The sequence below is a fragment of the Cupressus sempervirens genome, chromosome 5 (assembly GCF_028749045.1).
Source record: "Cupressus sempervirens isolate cs-2001-9-10 chromosome 5, ASM2874904v1, whole genome shotgun sequence".
Taxonomy (NCBI): domain Eukaryota; kingdom Viridiplantae; phylum Streptophyta; class Pinopsida; order Cupressales; family Cupressaceae; genus Cupressus; species Cupressus sempervirens.
In genome coordinates this window covers 883,189,026-883,208,060 of record NC_143122.1, presented here as the reverse complement: position 1 = coordinate 883,208,060, position 19,035 = coordinate 883,189,026, and the positions used below count along the sequence as shown (strand labels likewise).

At 33.4% G+C, this 19,035-nt stretch overlaps 1 pseudogene; it reads right to left on the bottom strand.

Annotated features, from left to right (window-relative positions):
* Positions 1-2,348: 2,348 nt before the first annotated feature.
* LOC149558760 (disease resistance protein At4g27190-like) lies at positions 2,349-5,511 on the bottom strand (annotated as a pseudogene).
* Positions 5,512-19,035: the final 13,524 nt, after the last annotated feature.

Below are 19,035 nucleotides of genomic sequence, written 5' to 3'. Positions count from 1 at the left end.
CAATCTGGAGATTATTTGGATGAATTATGTATTGATCGGATTATCCATTTGAAATTAACATTGGGGTATGCCCCTCTTATTAATGTATAATATAGGACTAAGGTCCTAGGCAAGACATGAGGTTTTCTTTCCCCGTTCTTTCCTACATGTGCCTGTCAAAACGGGGGAACTATTTGTATTTATTTTGTATTAATAAAATCAATCAAGGCTTAGGTCGTTTACCGAGCAAAAAAAAAAAAAAAAGTTGTGGAAGGCCATATAATTTACATAAATCAATGTCCGCTTTGATAAAAATGAACTTGTTGGAAACTTGGTGGTGTGTTTGAAAGATGCTGATAAATTGACGTCAATATTTTAGAGTGGTAAAAAATAATCATTATTTTTTTTTTGAAAAAAAATTTCTTGGATTGGGTGGACTGTTTGGTTATTATTTCTTAGATATATTTGTTTTGAAGTAGTTGGTTTTTTCTATCTATAATGGGCTTGAACCATTTTCATTTAACTTAAAAAGAAAACCAGCTAAGATTTTTTTTAATTTTTTAATGTTGTGAACCAGATTATATTATAAAATACGTTAAAATTATTAACTTTAAAAAAAAAAAATTGATTATCAAATTTATTAAATATATTTATATATTCATGATTTTTATTGTCTTAATATTTTGTTTAAAAAGTTATAATTGTATTTGAGAATTTGTAATTGAGTTATTGAACCAATTTTTCTTATTGAAAATCAAAGCTATGTAGATACAACATTAATAGATTATGTTGAAATGGCATTCTTATTTTTTATAGTTATTGTAGATATGCAAGTTGTAATAGATGAAGTAAACAATAAATAATATAGAAGAAAAAAGAAGGAAAAATCAAAATTATAAGAGTGAGATAAAATATATAAAATAAATATCTCCTGAAAAAAACATAAAATACATTCTAACCAATAAAATACTATTAAAAAAAAATATTATTACAAATTATAATGAAAATTAGTAAAAAAATATTTAAAATATTTTTCTTATAAATAAATCATATCAAATAAAAATTACATAAACCAATTTTCATTATTCAATATATTTCAAACACCTATTGATCTCCCCATCCAATCTGGAGATTATTTGGATGAATTATGTATTGATCGGATTATCCATTTGAAATTAACATTGGGGTATGCCCCTCTTATTAATGTATAATATAGGACTAAGGTCCTAGGCAAGACATGAGGTTTTCTTTCCCCGTTCTTTCCTACATGTGCCTGTCAAAACGGGGGAACTATTTGTATTTATTTTGTATTAATAAAATCAATCAAGGCTTAGGTCATTTACCGAGCAAAAAAAAAAAAAAAAGTTGTGGAAGGCCATATAATTTACATAAATCAATGTCCGCTTTGATAAAAATGAACTTGTTGGAAACTTGGTGGTGTGTTTGAAAGATGCTGATAAATTGACGTCAATATTTTAGAGTGGTAAAAAATAATCATTATTTTTTTTTTTGAAAAAAAATTTCTTGGATTGGGTGGACTGTTTGGTTATTATTTCTTAGATATATTTGTTTTGAAGTAGTTGGTTTTTTCTATCTATAATGGGCTTGAACCATTTTCATTTAACTTAAAAAGAAAACCAACTAAGATTTTTTTTAATTTTTTAATGTTGTGAACCAGATTATATTATAAAATATGTTAAAATTATTAACTTAAAAAAAAAAAAAATTTGATTATCAAATTTATTAAATATATTTATATATTCATGATTTTTATTGTCTTAATATTTTGTTTAAAAAGTTATAATTGTATTTGAGAATTTGTAATTGAGTTATTGAACCAATTTTTCTTATTGAAAATCAAAGCTATGTAGATACAACATTAATAGATTATGTTGAAATGGCATTCTTATTTTTTATAATTATTGTAGATATGCAAGTTGTAATAGATGAAGTAAACAATAAATAATATAGAAGGAAAAAGAAGGAAAAATCAAAATTATACGAGTGAGATAAAACATATAAAATAAATATCTCCTGAAAAAAACATAAAATACATTCTAACCAATAAAATACTATTAAAAAAAAATATTATTACAAATTATAATGAAAATTAGTAAAAAAATATTTAAAATATTTTTCTTATAAATAAATCATATCAAATAAAAATTACATAAACCAATTTTCATTATTCAATATATTTCAAACACCTATTGATAATTTTAAATATATTAAATACCACAATGAAAGTTCTTTATTAAAAAATTATATTCATCCAGGGTTAACTTTTTGAACGTAAATTTTAAAAGAAAGCTGAATGTGGACTGACACAAATAATCAATATATCAAGTAGAATCTACCACGACTCCCACTAGAACACAGCAGGAAGGTAAAGTGATTTCTTTTACTTTACCCGATGATGTCATTTCAGATTGTAAAGCCCAAACTACAATTATGTTCTGTTTATGAGGTATTCCTTCAACAAAGACTCCTTTAAATAGGCCTGCTTCACAATTTTATTTTGAAGTGATATGTCTCGTGCAAAAACTGAAAGAGCTCGTTCCGCAAAAATTTACCGTAACAAAAATACTCATTTCCTCTTACCATTTCATTGAAGTGCCTTTGGAATGCTTCTGTGTCGACAGCAGATACCCTAACTAGTTCTACTTTGGGGTTTCTCTCAGTAAAGTAATTGTCTTCCATTGCATTTAAAACTGTTGAGCAGCCATATACTCTGATCTTCTCTACACTGGTCAAATCCCAGTAACATTCTGGCAGAATCTCCAATACTTCACACTTCATTATTGTTAGTATTTTCAGTGAAGGCAGAGCTGTGTCTTCCACCATTGGCATCTGTTGTAGATTTTGTAGCTCCACAATAGAAAACTCCTCCAGCTTAGGAAATGCTCCCCTTTTGCCAAATTCCTCTGAAAACTTCTCAATGCTGGGGCACTCAATAATCTTGAGGTGCTTTAGATGAGCAAGTTTGTGCAAGTCTGGAAGTTGCTTCAACATGTCACAGTTGAACAAATTAATGTAGCTCAGATGTTGAAACTCAGAAAATGAAAATTCTATCCAGAGTAACTGAGGACATGTTAGAGAGAGCTTCATCAATTTGGACATGGCAGTCATGTCATGGGGCAGTCTTTCCATATTTGTGAGGTCCAAAGTTAGATAATTCATCTGCTCCATCATTCCTAGAATTCCTTCCTGAATTGTCTTGCCATAATTCGCAAGAGACAGCTTTGTAAGTTGTTTTAGGGCGCCCAAATCATTAATTGAAAGCAGATCTCTTGTGCAGTTGTTCCATACTATCTTTGTCCATGCATTTGGGCTACCATACACATTCAGGTATTGAAGAGATTTAAGGCGTGAGACCCCAAATGGCATGGACTGAAGGTGTTCACAAGAACCAAGGTGGAGAACTTGTAAGGAAGTCAACTTAGAAATGCTAGATGGGAGTTGTGTAATGCTAGATTTAGAAAGATCTAGTATTTCAAGCTTTCTAAGAGCAGAAATAGAATTGGGCAGCGTTTGGATTGGCACAGAGCGTAGCCTGAGGCAAACTAAATTCTTCAAACACCCAATGTGTTTTTGGAGGGAGCTTAGGGCAGTCCGTGACAAATCCAAGACTCTCAGAAGTGCCATACTCTGCATCACTTCTTTTGGAATTTCCTTTAAACCACAATTGCCATTAAGTAGAAGGGATCGGACATGGGGAGCTCGAAATGTCTTGGGAAGTCTAGTCAAAAAATTGTTCCTCAATGAAATTCTCATGTGTCCGGACCATTCATCATCATCTGGGAGCTCTCGTAAACCTCTGCATGTCTAAAAGAAGCATCTCTCTTCCTTCTCAGACATTTCATGTGTTAAATCGTGCAAAACATCATGCACCCTGAAAATGAGCACACCTCCATCATGATCCTTCTAATGGGGTTCGATTAGACATCGGTCAGCTAACAAATTGAGGTAATTCTTTCCTATTTGATAAGAATCTGGCCCGCCAATCAACCCTTCTCCAATCCAGTACTTTGTAGCTGTTGAATAATAGATAACTTCATCTTCCTTGAAAGCAACGAGGCAGAGGAAGCACAACTGCAAGGAAACGCCATAATCGGCCAAGACATCGTAGCTTAATCTCAAGCTCCTATAAAGCGACCCTCCAACATCCTTCTGCAGCTTCTAGAGTGAAAATTCCCATTCATCTACTTGAGTGATTCCCGACATTGCCTTTCCAATTACCTTTAGGGCTAATGGAAGCCCCTCGCACTTGTTGCAGACGCGCCTGGCTGTTTCTCCCACAATGCCTACGGGAAAAACTCCACCGTTGTGTGGAAAAGCATGAGAAGAAAACAATCTCCAACTATCATCCTGGTTCAGATCTTGCATTTGGACGATTGATGGAGCGGGAATACCCAACTACAACAGCACACTCTCAGTTCTCGATGTGGCAATTATGATGTTGGAGTTGTGGAATGGAGAGTTAGGCACACACAGCTCCTCTAGCAATGATGTTGCACTTGTTTCCCAAACATCATCTAGAAACAGGGCAAATCTGTACTTTGTCATGCTCTGATTCAACCAGGTTTTTACTTGGTCTTCCTCTCTGCTCTCCAATCTTTCATCTACTTTAAGGGCTATTTGTTTGAACAGATCCTTTCTAAGAGCGTTGAAAGATGGAGTTTGCGAAATAGTAAGCCAAAGCATCATGTCATTAGAAAACAGATTTTGTACCTCGTCACTGTTGAAGAGTTGCTTGAGTAATAGAGTCTTGCCGGCCCCTCCCTTCCCAAGTATGCCGAAACGACACAGATTTTGGAACTTTTGTGAATGAATCAGCTCCACAAGTCGCTTTGATGTAGAATCTTGTCCAACAATGAGTGCCTCCTCAATATACCTCGTGTTTGAAGTGGCCGAAGAAGGCAATGAAAAGATATCTCCAGATGTGCCGGCAAGTCCAGCATTTCCCTTCAGAGAATCCATTCTCTGTTTGATCTGTTTAAATCTTTCATTGTAACACACATCTTGATGAAGCTAATGTAGAAAAGCAACCGGGGCTACATAATTTTCCACATGCTTTTGCAAATTTTCAATGAGATTTTTGATCTTTCTGCTCATTTTGTGCCGAGTACAGGGATGGAAGTACGAGGGTACAGTGCAGCACTGTGTCAAATCAGACGCTTCCTCCAGAAGATCACTCAACTTGTTCGACCAGTTGTTGATTGTGGAGGGCAAAGGATGAATCCATGTATTCACTTTTCCAGAGTTTAGAGCCTTTTGATACTCCTGCAATTTCACATTCATTTCAATTATTGTTGGTAGCAGGTCTTTGAGGGCATCCAACTCTTTCCTGCATCGGACCGCAATGCTGATGTGGTGAATAATCTGATCGACCAGGGATGAAACCAGGATCGACCATTTTGGAGCAGCTGAAGAGAAAAATTGAAATTGTAATGAAAAGGATTTTCTCAAATAGAGAAGAAAAATAACAAAATGGGGCTAAAGTTGTGGTCAACAAGCTCGCTAATTGGCTGGCTTGTCTGCAAAACAACGGGTTTCATATGAAATGGATTCAGAAAGACCTTCTCGACAAGAATATTCCTAGCTTAGGACACAAGCCACAAATTTTATGTAAACGCCTAAACTGTAGTAATTTTATTCACAGTTTGTAGCAAATTTAGTTCTCTGAATATTTTCTAACAAATTTGATTCCTATTTTACTTTATCAAAGAATAAAGTAAATTTTAACTTTTCTTTTCCTTCTCTATAGAACAAGAATACTGTTGTCAATATTTTTGTAAATGCTTATGTGATAGAAATAAATTTCTTTACTAAATCTGATTTGTTTCAATCTAAAGTATGTCTTTTATTTAGAAGTATGATCTATTAAACTTTAGAAATGAAATTGAGTTAATCATATTTTTTAGAGTTAAAGATTTAAATTAAAATATTTTTTAATCTTAAAAAAACATTTCAAATTCTACAACTTTAAGAAAAATGGTTTGTATAAATAAAAGTAAAAGGACATTTTAAAATAACTTGATCAAGCTAGAAGAGGAATTGAGAGTATAATTTTTCCTTTTCTCTTTTATGTATATAATCTCTATGTTTGATAAACATAAATCTATGTGCATTTTTATATGAATTAATACTATAATATTTGTATGATTAATAATCCCATTCTCTTCTTCACAATATTTGATATGACTATGATGTTGTCTTCTACTATCATACAACATACACAAACAATAAAATATAAGATCTAGAACAAGATCCATAGTTACCGACTTTGAGGGACTTCACTACTAGGAGATAATGTCTAGTAGTTGAGCACCCTAACTTGGTGCTTCTCAAAATCCTATATGGAAATTAAAAATCACAATTTTTTATTATAGTAGCTTACTTGACAGTTCCCTTGCTTATAACTAAGGTTTTAAAGCCAAATCATAAAAAATGACGGCAAAACAACATGATTTTTGCCAAAGTATCCAAAATAGAGCCCTCCACTCCCTTGAAAAAAAAGGGAGATCAATCGTAGTGCATTAGGGAACCCCATAGTTGTGCAGACAATTGCTATCACAACCATTGGAATGAGTTCAAGTACTGGGTCATCTCCCTTAATTGAGAGTTATTTTTAGCTATAAAAATGCATGTAGTAATAAATTCGTATTAACGTTCATGATTTCGAATTTCTCTTATGTAGAGCCAATCACTCATAAGTCAAATGTAATAATCAACAAAACATAATATTTCCTTAAGCAAGTCATTTAAAGATTTAAGCATACAACCGGTTTTAATTTATAGTAAGTAAATTGGTGAACTCTCTACTAAGATTTCATCCATCGAAAGGAAATAATAAATGACCTATTTTACAATTAATTGTGAGTCACCAAAGCCCTTAGCTTCTAAATTTTCCATTAGCTACTATTTTAAGCTGGATATTAATGCCACTTATCCCTAATGTTGTTTGTATAAGAGAAGCAAATGTTGCATTTTCTTCTTCTTAATGAAATCACCTTAAAGGGTCCTGAAAATAATTCTAATACATGATTATGGTAGGCAAAGGATCCATCAAGTTATAAGTTATTGGCATGTTTTTAATCCGGTGAAAGACATATTCCTCTATAAATAATGTGGTTAAAAGATATTAACCTAGAATTGGATACATTGCTAAGTAGTCCATTATGAATCAAATAAAGCTCACTATGGAGCATGAGCCACTTTTCCTTCTATCAATAAGAGTTGCCTTAGACAGCAATCATTTGAATGGATCAATTTTGGCAACAAGATGAGTAGTAGCGTTAAGCATACAATGCTAGATAATTTTTAGGCCAAATAATATTACTACAAAATTTTGCTCCATGGATGAGTTGTTCAAGCTACATCTCCCTAATGTCTTGCTTGGGTAATAGATGACATTCTCTCTTCCTTGATCATTTTTCTATGATAAGAGGACACATAAGCCATGTTGTATAATTGAAATGTAGATAAACATATAGATGCTCATTTTTAAAACACCAACAACTGATAGAGCCTATATAATTGTCTCTCATCTATTTAAAATTGCCTTTAGACAATTTCTTGAAATATATTGTTTAAATATCATTAACATGCATATAGTCATACTTCAATTTATCTTGATAGTTTGTCCTATTCACTTAATCAAATCAACCCACTTTCTTGTATTGATTATATTTGAATTACTAGTTTATAACTTTCTAAAGTAAGAGATGGTATTCTTACTATATTTACATTTAGCTCATAAATAAAAAATTAATCACAAAATATAAATTATTATTGTTGAATAGACGAAATCATCCTTTATGAGTTTATTAACCCTTAATATGATTGGCAAAAAAATTAATTGTAAATATTATGTATGTATTCATATGTTTGGCTTAAATAAGCACCACTCTATCTTCTAAAGAATATAAATGGTATTCTTGAAAGGCAATTCAATAATAGAGGACATCATCATTTTGCATTGGTAGTCTAAAAATCTTTTTCTTAAGAGAAGTGTATTAATGACCAAAATAGCTAACTTCGTGTACCCACATATCTTAAATGATACATCAGATTTCAACAATTTTTCATGTTACCTCTTTATGCAACTTAATTGCTTAAAGTTATTGTTCTAGCTTCTAAGTAGTAATGACACATGGTGTGTATCTATTAAGCGCACAAGGGTTAAAAAATAGTCATTTCAAATTGCCATACAGTACCTCCTTAAAGATGTCTCATAACTTGTGCGCTGATATTATCTAAAAAATTATCGATATTTATAATACTGTCCTAATAGCTTATCAAAAAACATCAAAAAAATCTAACTAATGAAGATACAAATGAACAACTATCATACATGATATATTAATTAATAGACCTTTAATTATTATTTTATGATTTCTTTGAAATCAATAATTTAAAAATTTTAAAAATTAAAAGATTAAATAATAATAATAATTAATAATTGAAATGTGATCTCACTAATACTCTTCACTTATTAAAGATTGCTTGAGAGAACCCACCTGAACATGGGAATGGGAATAATTAAAGAGTAGGAAATAATGCACATTAACGTTGCACATGGTGTTTCGATTCCATATTGAACGCTATCATATCAAATTTAATTATTCCACCCAAAAGTCGTCACATCTGCAACCAAATTTCACACACTATGGAATTTTAAAACTCATCAGAATTACATTGGAGTCTCTTCTATGGAAAGCTTTCCCCAAAATATGTGCATAGCATAAATGGTAGGAAACATGGAATGCTACTACCTTTTTATTGGGTTTGAATTACTTTGAGGTATTTTTCCAATGTGAGTGTAGTGTTTAATTTGTCTATATTTTAATTGAATTTAAGTTTTATGTTTTCTAGTTTTGATTAATATTTTTTATAAATTATTTAAAATCAACATTACTTTATATATTTTTTAAATTATTTTTTAAAAATTGTATAAAGATAGCTCATTTAATAATTAAATTACGAAATATAGATTATAAAATTTAAAATTAAATTCTTATAAGAATTTATGTTATAATATTGAAAAAGTCATATAAAGTTTAAATCTTAAATTTTATTACTGTAGTTATGAATATGATGATTCATCTTATAATGGTGATTTTAACCTTACATAGAACACAATTCATGTTTCTATTTATCAAGGCTTTTTAGATATAAATTTGATAACACAGTTATGATTGAGATTAAAGTGTCCATTATAGCAAACCCTCAATTTACTACATAAATCTAACATATACTATGTTCTTTCAATTTTATATTGATAAATGCTTGCTTTTAAAAAATTACTTGTGTGTGATTGAGCCTCATGTTTCATGTTTCAACCTTGTGTGTGCTACGTCTTGTGGTTGTAATTAACCCCTTATTGTTGTGTTCCTAATGAACTTGCATTGCACTTTCAACATATGTTTGAGGGTGATTTTAGAACCTCTTTAGTTTGAGATCCTACATACTAGAATTAGAACATCGCATAGAAGAGAATAAGGAAATTTAAGTTGCAAATGAATAATGTTGCATTTATAAGAACTATAGTTGTTCATATGATTGAGATTTTAGATAATTCACAATTTGATGTGTGTCGTGTGCACTTCCTTGTGTGTTTACATTCTATTATATGGTTATTTTGACCTGAGACACACTTTGATTACTATTACATGTTTATTTGCATATTGAGATAATTTGATGCAGCCTATTCATTGTTTTGATTACCAATATCATAGATGCTAGATGATATTTCTCTTTAGTTTGATCATATATTCATGATGATGCTAGTGATGTGACATGATGCTTTAATATGATTATGCCTAGTTTATTTTATATTCAGACTTGGACAATGCTTTATACCTTATCGGATGGATGCTATTGGATTCATTTATGGTGTGTTTCTATATAGTTTATATATATCTTTTACCTTTAGTAAATGTGTGCTCAAATGATTAAATATGATTATTTAAATGCTTTACCATATGATTATTATATTGTTATGTTATATTGCATCACTTCTATGCATTGTTACTCATTAGCTCTAGTACGAAGTGGGAATGAAATCATAGGCACTTGCTTGTGAGATATACAAAGTGTCACATCCTCCTTCATGTGACTATTTCTATGTTTGTGCTTTGGCAATTTATATATTGAGCATCTTCCCTTGATGTGTTCATATTTACTCAACAAGTACCGTGTACATTCACGCTTGTTAAACAATTTGAGTATATACCTATATCCCTACTAGTGACACCAGAAGATACCTTGACCATTCATGTTGAGTCAATGTTCTCTTTGTCTGGATGACATTTTTGTATTATTGTTATTCTCAACCCTCTGGTAATTAGTAAATCTAAATTCATAATGCATTAGTGATTATACCCATGAGTGTGTGTGCACATTTAGGGTCATCCTATTGTCATGAAAAAAGTTAAATAGAATATTAATTTAACTTATTGTTGGAGAATTTTAATTTATTATTTTATTTATCGACTAATTTTCCATAATTGAATTCTAAATATCCCAAATTATCTTATTTGATTTGGGAAAGGGACCAATCAACTATTAAGTGATTTAATGGTCTAATTAATAAGTCACCTTAATAAAAGTGTGTATATTAGGCATGTGCCATCTTAAAATAGACACACTTCATTTTGAGACCTTTTAGCCCTCCCTAGTGCTCTCTCTCTCTCTCTCTCTCTCTCTCTCTCTCTCTCTCTCTCTCTCTCTCTCTCTCTCTCTCTCTCACTCACTCTCTCTCTCTCAGTCATCTCATATTTTTCAACATGGTCCTTTAGGTGCTATTTTATCACCTTTTTGGCCATATATCTAGATAGTTTTATTTTTTCCCAATTCTTTCCATGCCTGCTCTAAGGCCTCCAAGACCCCTTTTTGGGACCCTCCTCAACAATAGGTCCACCTATTTTGGAAGAGGTCAATCAACCCCTTCCCTACTTAAGAATTTTGATTGCGAGGCTTGAAGTGCCTTAGTTTACCAATTGTTTACTCTTGCTCCCAAGTCGGTATGCTTTGTTTTCGATCTCGAAAATTAGTATAAAAGGAGGCTTGGGCATTTCATTTTCACCCATCAAGCATAAACCAAGTTATTATCATCCATCAAGAGAAAGCATACACATGTTTATTGAGCAATCATTTTGTGTGATGTTAATGGCATAAATCCTTATGAATTTCTCTCTTGAAAAATTGATCAAATTAACCAACTCCAAGGTTCCAGATGGTTAGTTTTCAACCCACATGGCATCTTAATTGTAAATGTGAAAGTTAAGAGGAGGCCTTTGCTGGTATCTTTAATCTATAAAAAATTGAAGAAATGCAACCACAAACCAATGTTTTTTTTAGATTTATTAATGAGTGCAAGTTCTAACCATGCAACTATATGAATTCCTATTCTCACCACGTGTTCAAAACTAAATAATAGAGTTAGAGTAACAAGAAATTAAAGGAAATTACTAAAAATGAAATTCCTATTGGACACAAATCAAAGCAACAATGCTTCTATGAATTAAATCTTTGAAAGGATCTAGTAAGAAATTAAAGTAATGAAATTAGGAGTAGCGCATCCTCAACTCCACCAATGCAATCTTCAAAGGGAATGATGAAAATAGTAGGATGTTTCACAACTCATCAAATCATATAGCCAGAGAAAGTGGACGTACACAAGACAAATTGCTATGCAAGAACTTGAAGGTGATCCTTTATCCAATTCGTCACAACAAATAAATTTGTTAAGAAATAGAAAACACTAGAACTAATTGATCACACAAGTAGTAAAGTTGATGTAGTGCAAGGTGGGAGAATACCCAAAGGAGATGTCCTAGCTCGAAGAAATAACCAAACAATGAAAACATAACAACAATGCAAGATCTAATACCAAACCATAACTATTTATTCATAAAATAACTGATTACATGCAATGTGTCAGGCTATAAGGCCTTCCTGGTTATGACCAAATACAATAACAATTCTACAAGATCCAACCCAAATACTTAGCTATTCCAGATCCAGACTCTGGTAGAAACCGCCAAAGAAGATTTGAAATTGTGCTTGCAAGCCCACCAAGCAAAATCCTTGTTTCCCAAGCCTCAGCTACTAGCCCTTTGTAATGCCCCACCAAGGGATCCAAAGAATTAACCTAAAGTTTCACTAAGTTTGGTAGCATTTTTTTTTCTTAAACATGAAACATAAACCATTCATAACAATCGCATAGTACTAGAAGAAATATCAACATTCCACCAGAAGTAAACATACATAACAGGTTACATTCTTCATGAATCCCTTAACATTGAATTACATCTAAATTAACTATTCATCTAACATCACATCCTCATGAAATAATAATGATACATCCAACGTACTTAAAAAATATACAAGTGTCCTTTAAGTAATTACATTTTAGATTGCTCAATCATCCATTGTACATGTCACAGGGTATGAAAGGCTTAAAAGAATATACATGTGTTAAAATAAAGACACATCATCCTAATCTAATCCATGTTGCGATAAAGTAAATAAAACCCCATGTCATATATGATACATCATCATAGGAGATAACCATAAATTACAAACATAAATCACTAAGTGCGCGGTTCCTCCCAACCGTAAATAGCATCATTAGACCATCATGGATCCTAGCCATCCCTTTGTGTGTAACATTCCAAATCATCGAAGAGATCAGCAATATTAACATAGTAGGAATCTCACTCCTAAATCATACTACATCATATGCAGAAAGTGATCTAACATGCAAAGTAAAGCATAAGATAACATCATCTAACATATGCAAATCATAAGTGTGAGGATACATGTCCACCATCATAATCCATGAAGATAGATTCCAACAAAGAATGCATCAGCCACGGTGTCTCAGACGAATCTCAAATGATAAGAGTGAAAAAGCACTACCACTTGACCGCGTGGAACCTAAATGGTCCACTCCCACCACGCTGAGGAGATAATCTCAAGTCCCAAATAGGATATCAAATCACATATCACAAGATAACAAATCACATAACATAAGTACTCTCTCAGTCTAGGAATCCTAAAAGTATGCTAACTCAAAGGTTCCAACACAAATCGACATCTCATCTAAGAGGCACACAATGACGTGTAAGAAACCTACTCTATAAGCAGGCAAGTGTCATCGCATAAATCATGTAGAAGTTACCCTGGTAGTTAGCTTAGGACTCCAAGGTCCCTATTGATGCTTATGTGGCCACTAGTATCCTCTCATACTAACAAGGCATACTATGGAATGCAAGGTCACAACCAAGCGTTCTCTCTACTCCCATCCGAGTTTGTACTAGCACTCGAGGCATGGGCAAGAACAAAACAATTATCTTTTTAGGTTCATTTAATCCCCATTTAGTGTAAATGTTATCACTTATTAAAACAACTTGCAAAAGGGGGAAGGCTTTTCTATGCAAATGATTTCCTAGGTTGAGGCAAAGCTATATGACAAAACCTAAGGAGGATTGGGTTGGGGATTCCAACTTCAAAGATATGTTGTCAAAGTACAAAAGGTTTGCTTTCCTATGTGGAAGCTTGGTGGTGATTGTGTCAACTTAAGGATAGACTGATGATCCTTTAGGAAGAACACGAGATTGACCACTTGTGAATCCCAACCTTTAGCTCAAGGTGATGAGGGATAACAAGTGACAAAGCTAGATTACCCTAGACAAAGCTATGTCAAAGGGATAACCTTGGTGAGATTGGTGGATTTGGAAGATTTTAGGAATGGCAAACTTTTAGCAAGGTGACAACAATTTTGAAAGCTTAGATATGCAGAATTTTGATTACTGGCTAGATGGTATGATTCTAAATGAGATGGATGAGCTAATAATGCTTAAGGGGATAACCTAAGATGGCTGGCTTTTCTACAAAGATGACTCTAGAGTGAAGCTTATCCAAGAAGATGTGGAGAAACAAGGGTGTCTAATCATAGAAATCATGCCTAGTTGGTAAGGCATAAGCAGGATTAACTCCTGGATGTTGGCTAAATTTGATGGTGCGCTCTAACCAGGCCTCTTGAAGTGCTTCGTCGGTAGCTTTGTCCTCTACTTTGTGGAATTTGGAAATTCGTGGGCTTGGTGTTATTGCTTTTCTCTTGGCTGAAAGTTCTTGGTATGCTAGAGATGGCTTGAGTTTGACCTTGTGAAACTTCTGTTTGGGTTTGGGTTGTTCCGACATAAATTCCTGAATCTGCTTGGCTTTGGGAAAAATCTCAGTTGTTTTGCTTCAACTTGTTCAACTTCCAAAATAGGCAGTGACTACGCTAAGTGTGCCCTAAGCTAGGATTGACCAAGTTTGGCAAACATTCATTCAACAAGTAAAATAAAAACAAGCAATAGATAGGAACACCCAGATAGAAGTTTGTGGTTCTCAGAATGTGGTACTTGTGCCAAGGAGTGTGTATGTTCTACAAATGTTTTGATCAGTCACTCCAAACACATTAACATCCTAGATGGTTTTCTGCAAGGCAGACAATTGGTTTAGCTAGGGAGTCCTCGATATACGCAAGGTACGTGAGGCCCAAATCCGTAGATGAGACCAAAAGGATGTCACACAGCCGAGAGGAGCGGTAACCCACTTCTCCTCTTTCACTTCTCAAGGGTATAAAGTTCCTTGAGGCTTAGCCCGAATGACAAAATCTTGATCCCAAGAGAGGTGTCTTTCGATTCACCTCCCGATTCTTATACTCCGCCGGAACGCTGGAGTTGAGGTCGTCCAAGGGGTGATGAAATCCCCAAGCAGGCCTCCTAAAAAAGAAACAAGGTTTTGGATCCTAATCTTATGCACCCAAGATGGCCTCGAAAGACGACAAGGGGAGAGAAGACTCGGATGACCTTGGGCTAAAAAACACGCTTGTTCTTTTACCAACTGACTCTTATGTGTGCTAATCTAGACTTTGCAAGCACTCATGTTTAAGAGACAATGTTCAATTCCAACTTGAAGCGCAAACAAAAGTAAATCGATCGAAGAATGCACACAATAAGAAGAGTTAGGGTCAACAAAAGCAAACTCGCGCGCCCGGAGGCCCTCCACGTCAAGTATCGATTAATTTTCTTTAAGGCATTCAAGATTGAGTGTGAGTCTGTTTTAAGCCCAAAACAAAAGTGTGTGAGATTCGATTTCAAGCGCGCGCCCGGAGGCTCTCCACGTCAGTTGTTGTTCAATTTTAGTGCCCAAACTTGAAGTGTGATCGATTTAATCTAGAGTTTTGACCATTTAAAAATTTTGATAAAGTTAAAGCAAACGTTCAAAGACCAAGTGAGTGAGTTAGATTGTGGAACATTTAACACCTCTTTCAAGTAGAACCATCCCCATAAATGGCGCTGAGATTGCAACCAATGGTTAATATTTGATGGGTGATTAGAAAAGAGGTGAGTCCAAGGAACTACTCAAATTGATTTTTGTAGATTTGTATTTTAACTTAACAAAGTTTCTTAAATGTCCAAAAATCCAACTTTACCTAGATTGCATGTGAAAAAGAGATTTGTAATGGTTAATTGATCCTTGGCATTCAAGATTGAATTTTTTTGTTTTAAGCATGCATTCCAAAGAAAGTTGATTTTAATCCATGACATTCAAAAGTGTGTTTTTGAGCAACATTCATTCAATGAAAAATGTGTTTAACCATTCAAGTTCATTTTTTTTTTTTTAGCAACATGCATTCAAAGACAAATGGTTAAACATTCAAGTTCATTTTTTTAGCAACATGAAAACCTGCAAGAAGCATGGTTAGTGGTTCCATATGTGCTCCAACCTGCAATGAGACAAAAAAAAGCAATTTAGTTAGTTAGCCAAAATCTTCAAAAATGAGAGCTTAACTATGGGAAAAAATTTTTTAACTTTTTTTGTTGTTTTTTCTACGCGTAAAAATGCTTAAAACGGTCTAAATCCTACGAAACCACTAAAAGTCAAATTTTGATTTATACTCTTTTCTTTTTTTTCTTTTTTTCTTTTTTTAGCTACAAAGTGCAGAAATAGTAAAGCAGAAATGGAACATAAGCAAGCAGAGAACACAGTCTACCAAAATACGAAGATGCTGAACTACAGAGGCGCAAAAATATGAAGAGGAAAAAATAGATTTGCAGCATAGAACCCAGGTGACAAGCAGAGATGTCAATTTTCGTAGACGCAGATTTTTGCAGACGTCGATTTTTCGCAAACGCGAATTTTCGCAGATGTTGATTTGCGCAGACGCGGATTTTGGCAGAAGTCAATTTTCGCAGACAGAATAGGTTGCAGATGCCAAAACCGCGCCAAAAAAAAGCTAAAAAATGCGAATTTTTTTATTTTTTTTTTAGATGGTATTTCTTCTTCCTAAGTGCGTTCTTTAACCTGCAAAAACAAGCAAAACACCCTCACAACACACTCAAACAACAACAAACATTAGATGGTTAGAAAAATGACATATATATGAAAATAGATGATTAAATGACCCATAGTGGGGTCCCACCGGGCGTGCCAAAATGTAGAACTAGAATCAGTATGCAAAGAACATTAACAAATAAAGTAAACATTCACAAACCAAAAACTAAATTCACATATATGCTTAGACTAAGAGCTCACGAGAGAAAACACTCCATGCTTTCTTGATTCTGTAGATGTGTCCTTTTGCTGTGGATGTATGCTCAAGATGCTCAAAAGTTGCTTCAATGGAGATGGGTAATGGCAAATTGGTAGCTTTGTGAGCTCTCAATTTGGCATTATAAGGGTATGGTTGATGGCTTTGGTTCTCAAAATAGCATGGTAACTTTAGCTCAAAGATTGTTGATGAAATGGCTTGGGATGGGATTCAATTTATAGGCTAAGGGGTAGAGGGATGGAGGGCTTAGATGCAAGGATGGATGAAGGCTTAAGGAGGGCTAAGATGCACTCAAAGGGGAGCACATGGATTGTGCTTGTTTAGCACCAATGGGAAGGTGACACTTGTCACAAGGAGGATGAGTGTGAGAGGGTAGGGTTAAGGGTTGGTTAAGGGCATGATGAGTGGGGTTGAGTATGTAAGAGGGATGTAAGAGGAATGAGTGTGGAAGAGGGAAGAGTGTGGAAGATGGGTGTAAGAGTCATGAGTGGGCTTGTAAGAGTCTTTATGTTTTGTAAGAGCACTCATGACTTAGTGGTTGGGTTTTTTTGAGGGGAGACTTTGGTTTGGATTAGGAAAGTCTTAAACTTGTTTAAGGAATGTGACAACATTAGGGGGTGGATTAGGCTTGGGTTTAGGATTAGATTAGGGATGTTAGAGATGTGCAAGTGGATGGCATTAATGAGGGTGGGTGAGTTAGTGGCTAAGCTTGGTTAGTATGGGTGGATGGGGTGGATTAGGCTAAATGGAGGATTAGAGATAGGTTAGGGTTTTTTTGAATTTGAGGATTTCATTTATCAAATAGATTTATTTAATAAATGGGGATTTTTGGAATTAGATACGAGAAACGGATATAATTGATAAATAATAGATTATTTGATTTATCAATTAGGACTATAAATGATTAATTAAATTAATCAACTAGGGGATGACAAAGGATTAATTAAATAAGAATTTAATTAATGATGCCTTTAGAGATGGCTAAATTAGATTACCAAAGTAGTGTAATCAAATTTAGGTGTCTACAGTAGAAGCATAAGAGCATGTAGCAGCATATGAGCTTCTCGAATGCATATCAGCTTGTCCAAACACACTAGGAGAGCCTCTATTTAAAGGACTCTAAGATGCATCTAGAATGTTTCTAGAAGAACTAGGAGATAAGCATGAAAACCAAGCACATAACTTCCATTATAAGAAGATAGACATGATGAGGTCTCTAGAAGGTTGTAGACACCATGTGCTCAAATAATATGTTAACTCCTAAGTGTAGACAACTTGTGCATACTTAGAGTGCAAACTTCTGTGTTGTCTACATGACAACTCTCAAGAATTTGAAAATTCCTAAATATTAAAATGATGCACATTAATTAATTTAATATTCACTTTACTCTTTTCAATTTAATTTATTAATTTTTAAATCTCAAGCACTAACTTTAATAACTCCACTTGTTTTATCTTAATATATTTATATTTTAATCACATGCACACATCATGCAACCTATAAAATTTTAATAATTTTAATATCTTTTCCACTTTTAAATTCATTTTTGAAAGTTAATTGCTAAAATATTTATTAACTTAAATAAATATTATCACATTCCAACTTTAAAATTATAACTTTTATCTTCAAATTCAATTTTTATTTAATTAATTTCCTAACTAATTAAATTAAATAAATATTAAAATATCATATAAATTTTCAACCATTAATTAAATCTTTTAAATAGGCTTAATTAATAGAAAATACACCAAAGACTCATAAAATAAAATACGAAAAACCCACTATAGAAAAACACATACAAAATCAAACCAAAAGGGTTAATATCTTGAATTACATCATCCGACGCATTCAGAGGGTACTCAACTCAGATACTTGTCCTAATTTCCAATTAGGACAAATGGCTTAAAGGGTTGGGATTTAGACTTGAGAATTTATCTCCCCTCTCTTACCATTGAGATAATGTGATAGGGTACGCTCATCCTAGAAATTTAGGGAAATCGATACTCGATACCTGCAACCTACATAAAAACCATGCATGCACATACAATATATATATGCTAAGCTAAATAGGCAATGGTAGGAAGTGGTGCATCGTGTAGATCTCGACTAGCAGGTGACTACGACTCCCTTCCTTAACCACATCAGAAACGCCATCCAAGAACAAACACACAAACCATAAACATGCAAGTATGGGGTAAGTATCCATAAGAAAGAACATGTGATAATAAATCATCTAACTAATCATCATAAATAACTGCAAAGACTGAAATAATCATCATTCATACATGAAATGTAGATTCTAAATAATCTCATCACATATCAACTGAATCCATAGCACAATATCTGATAGTCTCAAAACAATACTGCTAACCATCAACATAAAGCTAGCCCTAAAAGAGTTTGACAATGATAACCAAAAATGTGACCTAGGGGTAGGCACTAC